Source organism: Mustelus asterias, chromosome 21 (assembly GCF_964213995.1).
Source record: "Mustelus asterias chromosome 21, sMusAst1.hap1.1, whole genome shotgun sequence".
Taxonomy (NCBI): Eukaryota; Metazoa; Chordata; class Chondrichthyes; order Carcharhiniformes; family Triakidae; genus Mustelus; species Mustelus asterias.
Genome location: NC_135821.1, coordinates 37,635,616 through 37,654,801, shown reverse-complemented (window position 1 = coordinate 37,654,801; position 19,186 = coordinate 37,635,616). Strand labels below are relative to the sequence as shown.

Below are 19,186 nucleotides of genomic sequence, written 5' to 3'. Positions count from 1 at the left end.
TTCGTCAGATGGAGTGGAAATCTGCTCTCAAATCTGTTTGAGAGCTGATTTCCACTCCATCTGACGAAGGAGCAGCGCTCCGAAAGCTAATGGTATTTGCTACCAAATAAACCTGTTGGACTTTAATCTGGTGTTATTAAAACTCTCATAATTTAACCGATGGAGTTATCACGCTGGGTAAATCTACATTATCCTCTAAGGTCAGCATATCCTTCCTAAAATCTGCTGCCCAGAGCTGTCCGACTGTGACCCAACCACTTCTGTATAACTGACTTGTATTCACTACGTCTAAATATAAAAGCCATCTTCCTTTTCATATATTTCAGTATTTCCTTTTTTATATTCAGTTTTACAGGACGTGGGCGTCACTGGCTGGACAACGTTTATTGTCCATCCCCAACTGTCCTTTCAGTAAGAAGTCTCACAACACAGGTTTATTTCGAATCATGAGCTTTCGGAGCGCTGCTCCTTCATCAGGTGAGCGGCTCTGAAAGCTCGTGATTCCAAATAAACCTATTGGACTTTAACCTGGTGTTGTGAGACTTCTTAGTGTGCCCACCCCAGTCCAACACCGGCATCTCCACATCATGTCCTTTCAGAGGGCATTTGAGAGTCAACCATATTGCTGTGGCTCTGGAATCACATGTAGACCAGACAAGGTAAAGACGACAGATATCCTTCCCTAAAGGACATTAGTGAAGCAGATGGGTTTTTCCGACAATCGACAACAGTTTCATGGTCATCAGTAGACTTTTAATTCTAGATTTTTATTGAATTTGAATCTCACCATTAGAACAGTAGGGCACAGAACAGGCCCTTCGGCCCACGATGTTGTGCCGAACTTTATCTGAAACCAAGATCAAGCTATCCCACTCCCTATCATCCTGGCGTGCTCCATGTGCTCCATTGCTCTGGATCTGTGGATTATAGTCCAGTCACACTACGACTGCGCCATTGCCCCCCCTGCCCGCCCCCCCCCCCCCCGCCCCCCCCCGCCCCCCCACCCCGCCGCCCAGTCCTTGGCATTTCAGTGATCCATGTGCCTGGAGCCCATATCGCTTTGGACCCCCACTATTACAAGCTTTTGAACAGTTAGAAAATACACTGTCTTCCCTCTTTAGGTCCAACTGAAGGTCCTTAACATTTCCTACATTGAAATCCATTTGCCACCATTTTACCCGGTCACATAATATTTCACTACCTCTTTATAATGTTCTGCTTACAACGACACTGCTTACAATGCTGCATCATCTTTCAGCCTATTTGGATTTGTGGCTTCTCTGCTATCAGCGAATTCATTAATAAAGTTGCGATCCCAAAGCAGATGCTTGCGGGACACCATTAGTCACATCCTGCCAATTAGAGCATCTGCCATTAGCCTACTCTGTGCGTCCCATCACTCAGTCCATTTCAGAACCAGGCCAATATGTTGTCTTCAATTCCATGACCTTTAAGAAATAGGAGCAGGAGGAGACCATTTGGCCCCTCAAGCCTGTTTTGCTATTCAATATGGCTTTTGCCTTAACTCCAGTTTCTCTTGCACACCCGCCCCCCCCCCCCCTCCACCCCTACCACCCCCATTGCTCCTGACTCCCTTGTTGATCAACAATCCATCTAACTCAGCTCTGAATATATTCAATGGTTATTCAATGACCCAGTCTCCACTGTTTTCTATGGAAGAGAATCCCAATACAAATGACTCTCTGAGAGAAGAAATTTCTCCTCATCTCAGTCTTAAATCAGAGGATCTTTATTCTGAAACTGTGTCCCCTCGTCCTCCCACGAGGAGAATCGTCCTCTCAGTGTCTACCTTGTCAATGACCCATCAGAATCATATAGCTTTCAATAAGATCACCGCTCATTCTTCTGAACTCTGATGGATATGGACCCAACATTTCCTCACAAGATAAACCCCTTCGTCCTTGGATTCAGCCTCGTGAACTTGCTCTGAACTGCTTCCAAAGCAATTATAATCCATCTTTAAGAAAGGAGAACAAAACTGTACACAGTACCTCAGATAATCTCTCTCCAATGTCCTGTACTGGCAAGACCTCCCTACTTTTATACTCCACCCCCTTTGCAACAGACACCAACATTTCATTTGCTTTCACAATGAATTTCTCTACCTGCATGTTAACTATTTTGTGATTCATGCACCAAGACTCCAAGGTCCCTCTCTGTATTGCATCATTCTCCAGTCTCTCTCCATTTAAATAATATTCTGCTTTCCTATTCTTCCTGCCAACATGGACAACCTCACATTTTCTTACACTGTGCTCCACCTGGCAAATTGTTTCTCACTCACTTTATCATAATTTGCTTTCCTGCCTATTTTTTGCATCATCAGCAAATTTGGCGCCAATATAGTTGATCCCTTCATTCAAGACATTAACATAGATAGCAAATAGTCAAGGCCCCAGCACTGATCATAGAATCATAGAAACCCGACATTGCAGAAAGAGGCCATTTGGCCCATCGAGTCTGCACCGACCACAATCCCACCCAGGCCCTACCCCCATATCCCTACATATTTACCCGCTAATCCGTCTAACCTACGCATCTCAGGACTCTAAGGGGCAATTTTTAGCATAGCCAATCAACCTAACCCGCACATCTTTGGACTGTGGAAGGAAACCGGAGCACCCGGAGGAAACCCACGCAGACACAAGGAGAATGTGCAAACTCCACACAGACAGTGACCCAAGCCAGGAATCGAACCCAGGTCCCTGGAGCTGTGAAGCAGCAGTGCTAACCACCATGCCGTCCTTTGTGCTGCCCTTTGTGATCTTTGTGACATGCTAGTAGTTATAGCTTCTCAACATTTATCCCAACCCTGTTTCCTTTTTGTTAGACAATCCTCTATTCTTGCACCAACACAACGAGATATTATATTGAGTAGTAACCTTGAGAGTTGGTTAGCTCAAACAAAGAACAGAAAATGCTGGAAAATCTCAGCAGGTCTGACAGCATCTGTGAAGAGAGAATAGAGCCAACATTTCGAGTCAGGATGACTCTTCATCAGACGCCTGATCATCTGATGAGGGTCTATGGTGATCTTGGACTATGGTAACTTTAACTTTATATGGCATCTTATCAAATCCCCTTTAAAGCCTTTAATTTTCATTAACAGTCTCTCATGTGGAATTTTACCAGATGCTTCTAGAAGACCATATGAATAAAATCCATAAACATTCCCCTGTCTGTCACTGTCATCACTTTTCCGAAAAAAAATTCAATCAGATTTTATTTTCTTTATTCTTTCATAGAATGTGGACATCACCAGCAAGGCCTACACTTGCTGCCTATCGCTAAATGCCCTTGAACTGAATGGTTTGCTAGGCCACTTCAGAGGGTTGTTAAAAGTGAATCACACTGCTGTGGATCTGGAATCACGTGTAGGCCGGACCAGGTCAGGGTGGCAGGTTTCCTTCTCGAAAGCAGTGGTTCCTAATATTTTATATATCACGGCATGCCTCTGTATTATACAAAGAATTTGACCCACACCCTCTATTGCTCTCTGCAAAATACTTTTTATAGGGGAGGTTTTTTGCCGATGTTCACCGTCAGAGAGAGTGATCCGGGGAGAATCGGGAAACATGGGTTTCCATGTTTTACTGTGCATGAGTAGGTCCCAAAAATCTGATTTCCAACATGTAATCCTGAGCACTGATAGCTTCAGTGCCAGCTATCGCAAAACCTGGGCCGTTGACTTGGAAAAATGTAAACAATACAATATAAATACCAACTGCATAAAGGGACCTTTGATTTCCTTAAAAACACAGTTCACAAATTGTTTATCCAGTTCATACAAGATTTAATATTTTGAGATGGTCATCAACATGAATGTTTCTCTTCACAGATGCTGCCTGATTATCTGAGTTTTTCCAGAACCTTTTCTTCTTTAGTAAGATTTCCAGCATCTGCAGTATTTTGCTTCTGTATTAATATTTTGAGTACCTTTACCTCAGGTAGAAAAGTGAAATATGTGAAAAAATTGGGAACGTAACTAAAAATGAGAGGGGAAAGTTGAAGTGAAGGTCAGAAGTTTCAGCATAATGCTAACCTCATATCTAGACATTAGCTAAACATCTTCTTAACCTTATAAATGAGAATTGAATTGTATGATTTCACTTTTATAAATACAACACTAATTTAGAATGTTTCGGCGGAGGGAAATGTGATGATTCTTCGAATAATTCTTCGGTTGGGATGTGGAATGGACTGCCTGCAGTGATAGTGGAGTCAGACACTTTAGGAACATTTAAGCGGTTATTGGATAGGCACATGGAGCACACCAGGATGATAGGGAATGGGATAGCTTGATCTTGGTTTCAGATAAAGCTCGGCACAACATCGTGGGCTGAAGGGCCTGTTCTGTGCTGTACTGTTCTATGTTCTATAACTACAGTAAGAAATCTCACACCACTAGGTTAAAGTCCAATAGATTTATTTGGAATCACGAGCTTTCAGAACGCTGCTCCTTCATCAGGTGAGTGAATCAGCTGATTGAAGGAGCGGCGCTCCGAAAGCTCGTGATTCCAAATAAACCTATTGGACTGTAAGCTGGTGTTGTGAGACTTCATACTGTGCCCACCCCAGTCCAACGCCGGCATCTCCACATCAGTAACTATAGGTACAGTTACTGGCATGGTTTCAATATTGTGATTTTCAGAAAAAACATGCCTTTTTGTAACTCTCTCTGTCCCTCGTGCTGCGCAAGGGGGTTTTAGAACCTTTTTGAGTTTTCAGTTTTCGTGGAGCGTTTGGCTCCAGCTCCACATCCCGTTTGCCTAGCACATGGGCCTGACACATATAACAATTCTAAATCGCGCCTGTGCGGCTCTTCCCCGGCTGGGGTATACACGGGAAGCTCAAGGTTCATCGGGTCTGGAGATAAAAATTAGTTTTAGTTTAATTACATGAATTTGGAATGATTTTGAATCTTATTTCACAGTACACCAGTGTGTACCAATACACCAGTGTACTCTGTACGCCAGTGTGCCCTGTACACCAGTGTGCTCCGGTACACCAGTGTGCCCTGTACACCAGTGTGCTCCGGTACACCAGTGAGCACCGGTACACCAGTGTGCTCTGGTAAACCAGTGTCCACCGGTAACCAGTGTGCTCCATACACCAGTGTGCTCTGGTACACCAGTGTGCTCCGTACACCAGTGTGCTCTGGTACACCAGTGTGCTCTGGTACACCAGTGTAATCCGGTACACCAGTGAGCTCTGGTACACCAGTGTGCTCCGGTACACCAGTGTGCTCTGGTACACCAGTGTAATCCGGTACGCCAGTGTGCTCTGGTACACCAGTGTGCTCCAGTACACCAGTGTGCTCTGGTACACCAGTGTAATCCGGTACACCAGTGTGCTCTGGTACACCAGTGTGCTCCAGTACACCAGTGCGCTCTGGTACACCAGTGTGCTCTGGTACACCAGTGTGCTCTGGTACACCAGTGTAATCTGGTACACCAGTGTGCTCTGGTACACCAGTGTGCTCCGGTACACCAGTGTGCTCCGGTACACCAGTGTGCTCCGGTACACCAGTGTGCTCCATACACCAGTGTGCTCCGGTGCACCAGTGTGCTCTGGTACACCAGTGTGCTCCGGTACACCAGTGTGCTCCGGTACACCAGTGTGCTCCATACACCAGTGTGCTCCATACACCAGTGTGCTCCATACACCAGTGTGCTCCGTACACCAGTGTGCTCCATACACCAGTGTGCTCCATACACCAGTGTGCACCATACACCAGTGTGCTCTGGTACACCAGTGTGCTCCATACACCAGTGTGCTCCGGTACACCAGTGTGCTCCATACACCAGTGTGCTCCGTACACCAGTGTGCTCCATACACCAGTGTGCTCCGTACACCAGTGTGCTCCATACACCAGTGTGCTCCATACACCAGTGTGCTCCATACACCAGTGTGCACCGATACACCAGTGTGCTCTGGTACACCAGTGTGCTCTGGTACACCAGTGTGCTCCGGTACACCAGTGTGCTCCGTACACCAGTGTGCTCCGGTACACCAGTGTGCTCCGGTACACCAATGTGCTCCAGATACCAGTGTGCTCCGTACACCAGTGTGCTCTGGTACACCAGTGTGCTCTGGTACACCAGTGTAATCCGGTACACCAGTGAGCTCTGGTACACCAGTGTGCTCCGGTACACCAGTGTGCTCTGGTACACCAGTGTAATCCGGTACGCCAGTGTGCTCTGGTACACCAGTGTGCTCCAGTACACCAGTGTGCTCTGGTACACCAGTGTAATCCGGTACACCAGTGTGCTCTGGTACACCAGTGTGCTCCAGTACACCAGTGCGCTCTGGTACACCAGTGTGCTCTGGTACACCAGTGTGCTCTGGTACACCAGTGTAATCTGGTACACCAGTGTGCTCTGGTACACCAGTGTGCTCCGGTACACCAGTGTGCTCCGGTACACCAGTGTGCTCCGGTACACCAGTGTGCTCCATACACCAGTGTGCTCCGGTGCACCAGTGTGCTCTGGTACACCAGTGTGCTCCGGTACACCAGTGTGCTCCGGTACACCAGTGTGCTCCATACACCAGTGTGCTCCATACACCAGTGTGCTCCATACACCAGTGTGCTCCGTACACCAGTGTGCTCCATACACCAGTGTGCTCCATACACCAGTGTGCACCATACACCAGTGTGCTCTGGTACACCAGTGTGCTCCATACACCAGTGTGCTCCGGTACACCAGTGTGCTCCATACACCAGTGTGCTCCGTACACCAGTGTGCTCCATACACCAGTGTGCTCCGTACACCAGTGTGCTCCATACACCAGTGTGCTCCATACACCAGTGTGCTCCATACACCAGTGTGCACCGATACACCAGTGTGCTCTGGTACACCAGTGTGCTCTGGTACACCAGTGTGCTCCGGTACACCAGTGTGCTCCGTACACCAGTGTGCTCCGGTACACCAGTGTGCTCCGGTACACCAATGTGCTCCAGATACCAGTGTGCTCCGTACACCAGTGTGCTCCGGTACACCAGTGTGCTCCGTACACCAGTGTGCTCCGGTACACCAGTGTGCTCCAGATACCAGTGTGCTCCGTACACCAGTGTGCTCTGGTACACCAGTGTGCTCCGTACACCAGTGTGCTCCATACACCAGTGTGCTCCATACACCAGTGTGCTCCATACACCAGTGTGCTCCGTACACCAGTGTGCTCCATACACCAGTGTGCTCCGTACACCAGTGTGCTCCATACACCAGTGTGCACCGGTACACCAGTGTGCTCTGGTACACCAGTGTGCTCCAGATACCAGTGTGCTCCGTACACCAGTGTGCTCCGTACACCAGTGTGCTCCATACACCAGTGTGCTCCGGTACACCAGTGTGCTCCGGTACACCAGTGTACTCCAGATACCAGTGTGCTCCGTACACCAGTGTGCTCCGGTACACCAGTGTGCTCCGTACACCAGTGTGCTCCGGTACACCAGTGTGCTCCAGATACCAGTGTGCTCCGGTACACCAGTGTGCTCTGGTACACCAGTGTGCTCCGTACACCAGTGTGCTCCGTACACCAGTGTGCTCCGGTACACCAGTGTGCTCCATACACCAGTGTGCTCCGTACACCAGTGTGCTCTGGTACACCAGTGTGCTCCGGTACACCAGTGTGCTCCGGTACACCAGTGTGCTCTGGTACACCAGTGTGCTCCATACACCAGTGTGCTCTGTACACCAGTGTGCTCCATACACCAGTGTGCACCGGTACACCAGTGTGCTCTGGTACACCAGTGTGCTCCGGTACACCAGTGTGCTCCATACACCAGTGTGCTCCGTACACCAGTGTGCTCCATACACCAGTGTGCTCCGGTACACCAGTGTGCTCTGTACACCAGTGTGCTCCATACACCAGTGTGCTCCGGTACACCAGTGTGCTCTGTACACCAGTGTGCACCGGTACACCAGTGTGCTCCGTACACCAGTGTGCTCCATACACCAGTGTGCTCCGGTACACCAGTGTGCTCTGTACACCAGTGTGCTCCATACACCAGTGTGCACCGGTACACCAGTGTGCTCTGTAACCAGTGTGCTCCGGACACCAGTGTGCTCCATACACCAGTGTGCTCCGTACACCAGTGTGCTCCATACACCAGTGTGCTCCATACACCAGTGTGCTCCATACACCAGTCTACTCCATACACCAGTGTGCTCCATACACCAGTGTGCTCCGTACACCAGTGTGCTCTAGATACCAGCGTGCTCTGGTACACCAGTGTGCTCCATACACCAGTGTGCTCCGGTACACCAGTGTGCTCCGGACACCAGTGTGCTCCATACACCAGTGTGCTCCGTACACCAGTGTGCTCCATACACCAGTGTGCTCCGGTACACCAGTGTGCTCCGGTACACCAGTGTGCTCCGGTACACCAGTGTGCTCCGGTACACCAGTGTGCTCTGTACACCAGTGTGCTCTGGTACACCAGTGTGCTCCGGTACACCAGTGTGCTCCGGTACACCAGTGTGCTCCAGTACACCAGTGTGCTCTGGTACACCAGTGTGCTCCGGTACACCAGTGTCCTCCGTACACCAGTGTGCTCCATACACCAGTGTGCTCCGTACACCAATGTGCTCCGGTAAACCAGTGTGCTCTGGTACAACAGTGTGCTCTGGTACACCAGTGTGCTCTGGTACACCAGTGTGCTCCGTACACCAGTGTGCTCTGGTACACCAGTGTGCTCCATACACCAGTGTGCTCGGGTACACCAGTGTGCTCTGGTACACCAGTGTGCTCCAGTACACCAGTGTGCTCTGGTACACCAGTGTGCTCCATACACCAGTGTGCTCCGGTACACCAGTGTGCTCTGGTACACCAATGTGCTCCGTACAACAGTGTGCTCTGCTACACCAGTGTGCTCTGGTACACCAGTGTGCTCTGGTACACTAGTGTGCTCCGGCACACCAATGTGCTCCGTACACCAGTGTGCTCTGGTACACCAGTGTGCTCTGGTACACCAGTGTGCTCCGGTACACCAGTGTGCTCCGTACACCAATGTGCTCCGGTACACCAGTGTGCTCCGGTACACCAGTGTGCTCCATACACCAGTGTGCTCCGGTACACCAGTGTGCTCTGGTACACCAGTGTGCTCTGGTACACCAGTGTGCTCCATACACCAGTGTGTTCTGGTACACTAATGTGCTCCGGTACACCAATGTGCTCTGGTACACCAGTGTGCTCTGGTACACCAGTGTGTTCCGTACACCAGTGTGCTCCATACACCAGTGTGCTCCGTACACCAGTGTGCTCCGTAGACCAGTGTGCTCCGGTACACCAATGTGCTCTGGTACACCAGTGTGCTCTGGTACACCAGTGTGCTCCGTACACCAGTGTGCTCCGGTACACCAATGTGCTCTGGTACACCAGTGTGCTCTGGTACACCAGTGTGTTCCGTACACCAGTGTGCTCTGGTACACCAGTGTGTTCCGTACACCAGTGTGCTCTGTACACCAGTGTGCTCCGTACACCAGTGTGCTCTGGTACACCAGTGTGCTCTGTACACCGTACACCAGTGTGCTCTGGTACACCAGTGTGCTCTGGTACGCCAGTGTGCTCCGGTACACCAGTGTGCTCTGGTACACCAGTGTAATCCGGTACGCCAGTGTGCTCTGGTACACCAGTGTGCTCCAGTACACCAGTGTGCTCTGGTACACCAGTGTAATCCGGTACACCAGTGTGCTCTGGTACACCAGTGTGCTCCAGTACACCAGTGCGCTCTGGTACACCAGTGTGCTCTGGTACACCAGTGTGCTCTGGTACACCAGTGTAATCTGGTACACCAGTGTGCTCCGGTACACCAGTGTGCTCCGGTACACCAGTGTGCTCCGGTACACCAGTGTGCTCCGGTACACCAGTGTGCTCCATACACCAGTGTGCTCCGGTGCACCAGTGTGCTCTGGTACACCAGTGTGCTCCGGTACACCAGTGTGCTCCGGTACACCAGTGTACTCCAGATACCAGTGTGCTCCGTACACCAGTGTGCTCCGGTACACCAGTGTGCTCCGTACACCAGTGTGCTCCGGTACACCAGTGTGCTCCAGATACCAGTGTGCTCCGGTACACCAGTGTGCTCTGGTACACCAGTGTGCTCCGTACACCAGTGTGCTCCGTACACCAGTGTGCTCCGGTACACCAGTGTGCTCCATACACCAGTGTGCTCCGTACACCAGTGTGCTCTGGTACACCAGTGTGCTCCGGTACACCAGTGTGCTCCGGTACACCAGTGTGCTCTGGTACACCAGTGTGCTCCATACACCAGTGTGCTCTGTACACCAGTGTGCTCCATACACCAGTGTGCACCGGTACACCAGTGTGCTCTGGTACACCAGTGTGCTCCGGTACACCAGTGTGCTCCATACACCAGTGTGCTCCGTACACCAGTGTGCTCCATACACCAGTGTGCTCCGGTACACCAGTGTGCTCTGTACACCAGTGTGCTCCATACACCAGTGTGCTCCGGTACACCAGTGTGCTCTGTACACCAGTGTGCACCGGTACACCAGTGTGCTCCGTACACCAGTGTGCTCCATACACCAGTGTGCTCCGGTACACCAGTGTGCTCTGTACACCAGTGTGCTCCATACACCAGTGTGCACCGGTACACCAGTGTGCTCTGTAACCAGTGTGCTCCGGACACCAGTGTGCTCCATACACCAGTGTGCTCCGTACACCAGTGTGCTCCATACACCAGTGTGCTCCATACACCAGTGTGCTCCATACACCAGTCTACTCCATACACCAGTGTGCTCCATACACCAGTGTGCTCCGTACACCAGTGTGCTCTAGATACCAGCGTGCTCTGGTACACCAGTGTGCTCCATTCACCAGTGTGCTCCGGTACACCAGTGTGCTCCGGACACCAGTGTGCTCCATACACCAGTGTGCTCCGTACACCAGTGTGCTTCATACACCAGTGTGCTCTGGACACCAGTGTGCTCCATACACCAGTGTGCTCCGGTACACCAGTGTGCTCCGGTACACCAGTGTGCTCCGGTACACCAGTGTGCTCCGGTACACCAGTGTGCTCTGTACACCAGTGTGCTCTGGTACACCAGTGTGCTCCGGTACACCAGTGTGCTCCGGTACACCAGTGTGCTCCAGTACACCAGTGTGCTCTGGTACACCAGTGTGCTCCGGTACACCAGTGTCCTCCGTACACCAGTGTGCTCCATACACCAGTGTGCTCCGTACACCAATGTGCTCCGGTAAACCAGTGTGCTCTGGTACAACAGTGTGCTCTGGTACACCAGTGTGCTCCGTACACCAGTGTGCTCTGGTACACCAGTGTGCTCCATACACCAGTGTGCTCGGGTACACCAGTGTGCTCTGGTACACCAGTGTGCTCCAGTACACCAGTGTGCTCTGGTACACCAGTGTGCTCCATACACCAGTGTGCTCCGGTACACCAGTGTGCTCTGGTACACCAATGTGCTCCGTACAACAGTGTGCTCTGCTACACCAGTGTGCTCTGGTACACCAGTGTGCTCTGGTACACTAGTGTGCTCCGGCACACCAATGTGCTCCGTACACCAGTGTGCTCTGGTACACCAGTGTGCTCTGGTACACCAGTGTGCTCCGGTACACCAGTGTGCTCCGTACACCAATGTGCTCCGGTACACCAGTGTGCTCCGGTACACCAGTGTGCTCCATACACCAGTGTGCTCCGGTACACCAGTGTGCTCTGGTACACCAGTGTGCTCTGGTACACCAGTGTGCTCCATACACCAGTGTGTTCTGGTACACTAATGTGCTCCGGTACACCAATGTGCTCTGGTACACCAGTGTGCTCTGGTACACCAGTGTGTTCCGTACACCAGTGTGCTCCATACACCAGTGTGCTCCGTACACCAGTGTGCTCCGTAGACCAGTGTGCTCCGGTACACCAATGTGCTCTGGTACACCAGTGTGCTCTGGTACACCAGTGTGCTCCAGTACACCAGTGCGCTCTGGTACACCAGTGTGCTCTGGTACACCAGTGTGCTCTGGTACACCAGTGTGCTCTGGTACACCAGTGTGCTCCGTACACCAGTGTGCTCTGGTACACCAGTGTGCTCCATACACCAGTGTGCTCGGGTACACCAGTGTGCTCTGGTACACCAGTGTGCTCCAGTACACCAGTGTGCTCTGGTACACCAGTGTGCTCCATACACCAGTGTGCTCCGGTACACCAGTGTGCTCTGGTACACCAATGTGCTCCGTACAACAGTGTGCTCTGCTACACCAGTGTGCTCTGGTACACCAGTGTGCTCTGGTACACTAGTGTGCTCCGGCACACCAATGTGCTCCGTACACCAGTGTGCTCTGGTACACCAGTGTGCTCTGGTACACCAGTGTGCTCCGGTACACCAGTGTGCTCCGTACACCAATGTGCTCCGGTACACCAGTGTGCTCCGGTACACCAGTGTGCTCCATACACCAGTGTGCTCCGGTACACCAGTGTGCTCTGGTACACCAGTGTGCTCTGGTACACCAGTGTGCTCCATACACCAGTGTGTTCTGGTACACTAATGTGCTCCGGTACACCAATGTGCTCTGGTACACCAGTGTGCTCTGGTACACCAGTGTGTTCCGTACACCAGTGTGCTCCATACACCAGTGTGCTCCGTACACCAGTGTGCTCCGTAGACCAGTGTGCTCCGGTACACCAATGTGCTCTGGTACACCAGTGTGCTCTGGTACACCAGTGTGCTCCGTACACCAGTGTGCTCCGGTACACCAATGTGCTCTGGTACACCAGTGTGCTCTGGTACACCAGTGTGTTCCGTACACCAGTGTGCTCTGGTACACCAGTGTGTTCCGTACACCAGTGTGCTCTGTACACCAGTGTGCTCCGTACACCAGTGTGCTCTGGTACACCAGTGTGCTCTGTACACCGTACACCAGTGTGCTCTGGTACACCAGTGTGCTCTGGTACGCCAGTGTGCTCCGGTACGCCAGTGTGCTCTGGTACACCAGTGTAATCCGGTACGCCAGTGTGCTCTGGTACACCAGTGTGCTCCAGTACACCAGTGTGCTCTGGTACACCAGTGTAATCCGGTACACCAGTGTGCTCTGGTACACCAGTGTGCTCCAGTACACCAGTGCGCTCTGGTACACCAGTGTGCTCTGGTACACCAGTGTGCTCTGGTACACCAGTGTAATCTGGTACACCAGTGTGCTCCGGTACACCAGTGTGCTCCGGTACACCAGTGTGCTCCGGTACACCAGTGTGCTCCGGTACACCAGTGTGCTCCATACACCAGTGTGCTCCGGTGCACCAGTGTGCTCTGGTACACCAGTGTGCTCCGGTACACCAGTGTGCTCCGGTACACCAGTGTGCTCCATACACCAGTGTGCTCCATACACCAGTGTGCTCCATACACCAGTGTGCTCCGTACACCAGTGTGCTCCATACACCAGTGTGCTCCATACACCAGTGTGCACCATACACCAGTGTGCTCTGGTACACCAGTGTGCTCCATACACCAGTGTGCTCCGGTACACCAGTGTGCTCCATACACCAGTGTGCTCCGTACACCAGTGTGCTCCATACACCAGTGTGCTCCGTACACCAGTGTGCTCCATACACCAGTGTGCTCCATACACCAGTGTGCTCCATACACCAGTGTGCACCGATACACCAGTGTGCTCTGGTACACCAGTGTGCTCTGGTACACCAGTGTGCTCCGGTACACCAGTGTGCTCCGTACACCAGTGTGCTCCGGTACACCAGTGTGCTCCGGTACACCAATGTGCTCCAGATACCAGTGTGCTCCGTACACCAGTGTGCTCCGGTACACCAGTGTGCTCCGTACACCAGTGTGCTCCGGTACACCAGTGTGCTCCAGATACCAGTGTGCTCCGTACACCAGTGTGCTCTGGTACACCAGTGTGCTCCGTACACCAGTGTGCTCCATACACCAGTGTGCTCCATACACCAGTGTGCTCCATACACCAGTGTGCTCCGTACACCAGTGTGCTCCATACACCAGTGTGCTCCGTACACCAGTGTGCTCCATACACCAGTGTGCACCGGTACACCAGTGTGCTCTGGTACACCAGTGTGCTCCAGATACCAGTGTGCTCCGTACACCAGTGTGCTCCGTACACCAGTGTGCTCCATACACCAGTGTGCTCCGGTACACCAGTGTGCTCCGGTACACCAGTGTACTCCAGATACCAGTGTGCTCCGTACACCAGTGTGCTCCGGTACACCAGTGTGCTCCATACACCAGTGTGCTCCGGTACACCAGTGTGCTCCAGATACCAGTGTGCTCCGGTACACCAGTGTGCTCTGGTACACCAGTGTGCTCCGTACACCAGTGTGCTCCGTACACCAGTGTGCTCCGGTACACCAGTGTGCTCCATACACCAGTGTGCTCCGTACACCAGTGTGCTCTGGTACACCAGTGTGCTCCGGTACACCAGTGTGCTCCGGTACACCAGTGTGCTCTGGTACACCAGTGTGCTCCATACACCAGTGTGCTCTGTACACCAGTGTGCTCCATACACCAGTGTGCACCGGTACACCAGTGTGCTCTGGTACACCAGTGTGCTCCGGTACACCAGTGTGCTCCATACACCAGTGTGCTCCGTACACCAGTGTGCTCCATACACCAGTGTGCTCCGGTACACCAGTGTGCTCTGTACACCAGTGTGCTCCATACACCAGTGTGCTCCGGTACACCAGTGTGCTCTGTACACCAGTGTGCACCGGTACACCAGTGTGCTCCGTACACCAGTGTGCTCCATACACCAGTGTGCTCCGGTACACCAGTGTGCTCTGTACACCAGTGTGCTCCATACACCAGTGTGCACCGGTACACCAGTGTGCTCTGTAACCAGTGTGCTCCGGACACCAGTGTGCTCCATACACCAGTGTGCTCCGTACACCAGTGTGCTCCATACACCAGTGTGCTCCATACACCAGTGTGCTCCATACACTAGTCTACTCCATACACCAGTGTGCTCCATACACCAGTGTGCTCCGTACACCAGTGTGCTCTAGATACCAGCGTGCTCTGGTACACCAGTGTGCTCCATACACCAGTGTGCTCCGGTACACCAGTGTGCTCCGGACACCAGTGTGCTCCATACACCAGTGTGCTCCGTACACCAGTGTGCTTCATACACCAGTGTGCTCTGGACACCAGTGTGCTCCATACACCAGTGTGCTCCGATACACCAGTGTGCTCCGGTACACCAGTGTGCTCCGGTACACCAGTGTGCTCCGGTACACCAGTGTGCTCTGTACACCAGTGTGCTCTGGTACACCAGTGTGCTCCGGTACACCAGTGTGCTCCGGTACACCAGTGTGCTCCAGTACACCAGTGTGCTCTGGTACACCAGTGTGCTCCGGTACACCAGTGTCCTCCGTACACCAGTGTGCTCCATACACCAGTGTGCTCCGTACACCAATGTGCTCCGGTAAACCAGTGTGCTCTGGTACAACAGTGTGCTCTGGTACACGAGTGTGCTCTGGTACACCAGTGTGCTCCGTACACCAGTGTGCTCTGGTACACCAGTGTGCTCCATACACCAGTGTGCTCGGGTACACCAGTGTGTTCTGGTACACCAGTGTGCTCCAGTACACCAGTGTGCTCTGGTACACCAGTGTGCTCCATACACCAGTGTGCTCCGGTACACCAGTGTGCTCTGGTACACCAATGTGCTCCGTACAACAGTGTGCTCTGCTACACCAGTGTGCTCTGGTACACCAGTGTGCTCTGGTACACTAGTGTGCTCCGGCACACCAATGTGCTCCGTACACCAGTGTGCTCTGGTACACCAGTGTGCTCTGGTACACCAGTGTGCTCCGGTACACCAGTGTGCTCCGTACACCAATGTGCTCCGGTACACCAGTGTGCTCCGGTACACCAGTGTGCTCCATACACCAGTGTGCTCCGGTACACCAGTGTGCTCTGGTACACCAGTGTGCTCTGGTACACCAGTGTGCTCCATACACCAGTGTGTTCTGGTACACTAATGTGCTCCGGTACACCAATGTGCTCTGGTACACCAGTGTGCTCTGGTACACCAGTGTGTTCCGTACACCAGTGTGCTCCATACACCAGTGTGCTCCGTACACCAGTGTGCTCCGTAGACCAGTGTGCTCCGGTACACCAATGTGCTCTGGTACACCAGTGTGCTCTGGTACACCAGTGTGCTCCGTACACCAGTGTGCTCCGGTACACCAATGTGCTCTGGTACACCAGTGTGCTCTGGTACACCAGTGTGTTCCGTACACCAGTGTGCTCTGGTACACCAGTGTGTTCCGTACACCAGTGTGCTCTGTACACCAGTGTGCTCCGTACACCAGTGTGCTCTGGTACACCAGTGTGCTCTGTACACCGTACACCAGTGTGCTCTGGTACACCAGTGTGCTCTGGTACGCCAGTGTGCTCCGGTTCACCAGTCCGTTCCGTACACCAGTGTGCTCTGGTATACCAGTGTGCTCCGGTTCACCAGTGTGTTCCGTACACCAGTGTGCTCTGTACACCAGTGTGCTCCGTACACCAGTGTGCTCTGTACACCAGTGTGCTCTGTACACCGTACACCAGTGTGCTCTGGTACACCAGTGTGCTCTGGTACACCAGTGTGCTCCGGTTCACCAGTGTGTTCCGTACACCAGTGTGCTCTGTACACCAGTGTGCTCCGTACACCAGTGTGCTCTGGTACACCAGTGTGCTCTGTACACCGTACACCAGTGTGCTCTGGTACACCAGTGTGCTCTGGTACACCAGTGTGCTCCGGTTCACCAGTGTGTTCCGTACACCAGTGTGCTCTGGTACACCAGTGTGCTCCGGTACACCAGTGTGCTCTGGTACACCAGTGTGCTCTGGTACACCAGTGTGCTCTGGTACGCCAGTGTGCACCAGTGTACACCAGTGTGCTCCATACACCAGTGTGCACCGGTGTACACCAGTGTGCTCTGGCACACCAGTGTAATCTGGTACACCAGTGTGCTCCGGTACACCAGTGTGCTCTGGTACACCAGTGTGCTCCGGTACACCAGTGTGCTCCGGTTCACCGGTGTGCTCCGGTACACCAGTGTGCTCCAGTACACCAGTGTGCTCCGGTACACCAGTGTGCTCCGGTACACCAGTGTGCTCCGGTTCACCAGTGTGTTCCGTACACCAGTGTGCTCCGGTACACCAGTGTGCTCCGGTACACCAGTGTGCTCCGGTACACCAGTGTGCTCTGGTACACCAGTGTGCTCCGGTACACCAATTGGAAATCACTGTCCAAAAGGACATTAGTAAAACAGGTGGCTTTATACATAGTCAGGCATTTGTCTGGCATAATCCACCCATTACAAATTCATGTTGGCTCTTTACTCATCTGGAAAGGTTCAAGATGCGGTGTCACGGTGGTTAGCACTGTTGCCTCACAGCACCAGGAAACCGGTTTCAATTCCAGCCCTGTCTGTGTGGAGTTTTCACATTCTCCCCGCGTCTGCGTGGGTTTCCTCCGCATGCTCCGGTTTCCCCCCACAGTGCAAAGATGAGCAGGTTAGGTGGATTGGCCATGATAAATTGCCCCTTAGTGTCCAAAGATGTACAGATTGGGTGGATTGGCCATGGTAACTATGCAGTGTTACGGGAACAGGGCAGAGGGGAGGGCCTGGGTGGGATGCTCTTTTGGAGAGTCGGTGCAGACTCGATGGGCCGGATGGCCTCTTTCTGCATTGTAAGGATTCTATGGTTCTATCTCCACTCACAATTCTTTAAGTGTAGACTCCAGTAATTTTCCAACACCAGCTATTAAACTAAATGTTCCTGTGATAACCCCCACGAGGTCCATGGGGAATCACTGATTGATCTCCCTGTGGGGCTCATTGAGAATGAGTTCCCCTGGTAACAGGCAATGAGCGGCCTGCCGAATTGGAACTCATTATCTGAGCCTTTTATAAGGCAGATCCAGGACTGGGTCTTGGCAGGGCTAGTGTGTGTACACCACGTTAGTGATTTTACTTTACATTCTGTCAAAAACTAAGTTCCTTTCCAATCGGGCTTCCTGAGTCATTACGAATCCCTGGTTAACTTCTGTTATTTTTCTTCAATAGTGGAGTGACCTCTGCAATTGTCTAATCTAAAGGAATAGTTCCTGAGTCAAGATAACTTTGGCAGAATATAAATAGGGCATTTTCAATGTTCTCATCTACGTCCTCTAAATTCCTGGAATGGATAACATCTGGTTGTGGGGGTTTGTCGCTGTTTAGTGCTATTATTTTCAGCATTACTCTTACTTGCTTCCACTAATTTGTGTGAATCCCATGGCCCTGATTCAATATCAGTTTTATTGCATGTCCAGCATGATGACTACTTCCCCACTGTAAATACTGGCACAAAAAGAGTTGAAGCAACTCAAAGAAAATGGCACCAAGAAGCCTCCTTAATGAGAAATCTAAATCATTGAAATCATTGTAGTTGACACCCTATGGATGGGTGATTGTTGCTCATTGGTTTACCCCTCCTCTGCTTGTCTGCCTTCTCTTGGAGGGGCTGTCTTGGTTGCTGAAGGAGACTTATGTCAATAGACTCCAGTTAGAACCATGGATGGATGGTGGCACAGTGGTTAGCACTGCTGTGTCACCAGGGACCCGGGTTCGATTCTCGGCTTGGGTTACTATCTGTGCAGAGTCTGTATGTTCTCCCCGTGTCTGCGTGGGTTTCCTCCGGGTGCTCCAATTTTCTCTCACAGTCTGAAAGACATGCTGGTTAGATGCACTGGCCATGCTAAATTCTCCCTCAGTGTACCCAAACAGGTGCTGGAGTGTGGCGACTGGGAGATTTTCACAGTAACTTCATTGCAGTGTTAATGTAAGCCGACTTGTAACATTAATAAATGAACTTTGAAAACATTTTAGAATCCCTACTGTGCAGAAGGAGACCATTCAGCCCATTGAGTCTGCACTAACTCTCCAAAAGAGCATTTACCATGGCCAATCCACCTCATCTGCACATCCTTGGACTGTGGGAGGAAACCAGAGCATCCGAAGGAAACCCACGCAGACACGTGCAAACTAGACCCAAAGCCATCAACTTGGATCTATAGCAAAAAGTAACAACCCGGCAGAAACATTGGCAATGAATGACCACAAATGGAGATGCCAAACTGCTGAGCAGGCTGGTAGAGGAAGAGATGTGAAAGTAGCAGTGCTGCCAAAGGG

General features: G+C 51.9%; 1 protein-coding gene across 5 annotated transcripts in view; it reads right to left on the bottom strand.

The window, feature by feature from the left end:
* The window catches only part of sh3d21 (SH3 domain containing 21), a 126,796-nt gene that overhangs the window by 22,702 nt on the left and 84,908 nt on the right, over positions 1-19,186 (bottom strand). The window lies entirely within an intron of this gene.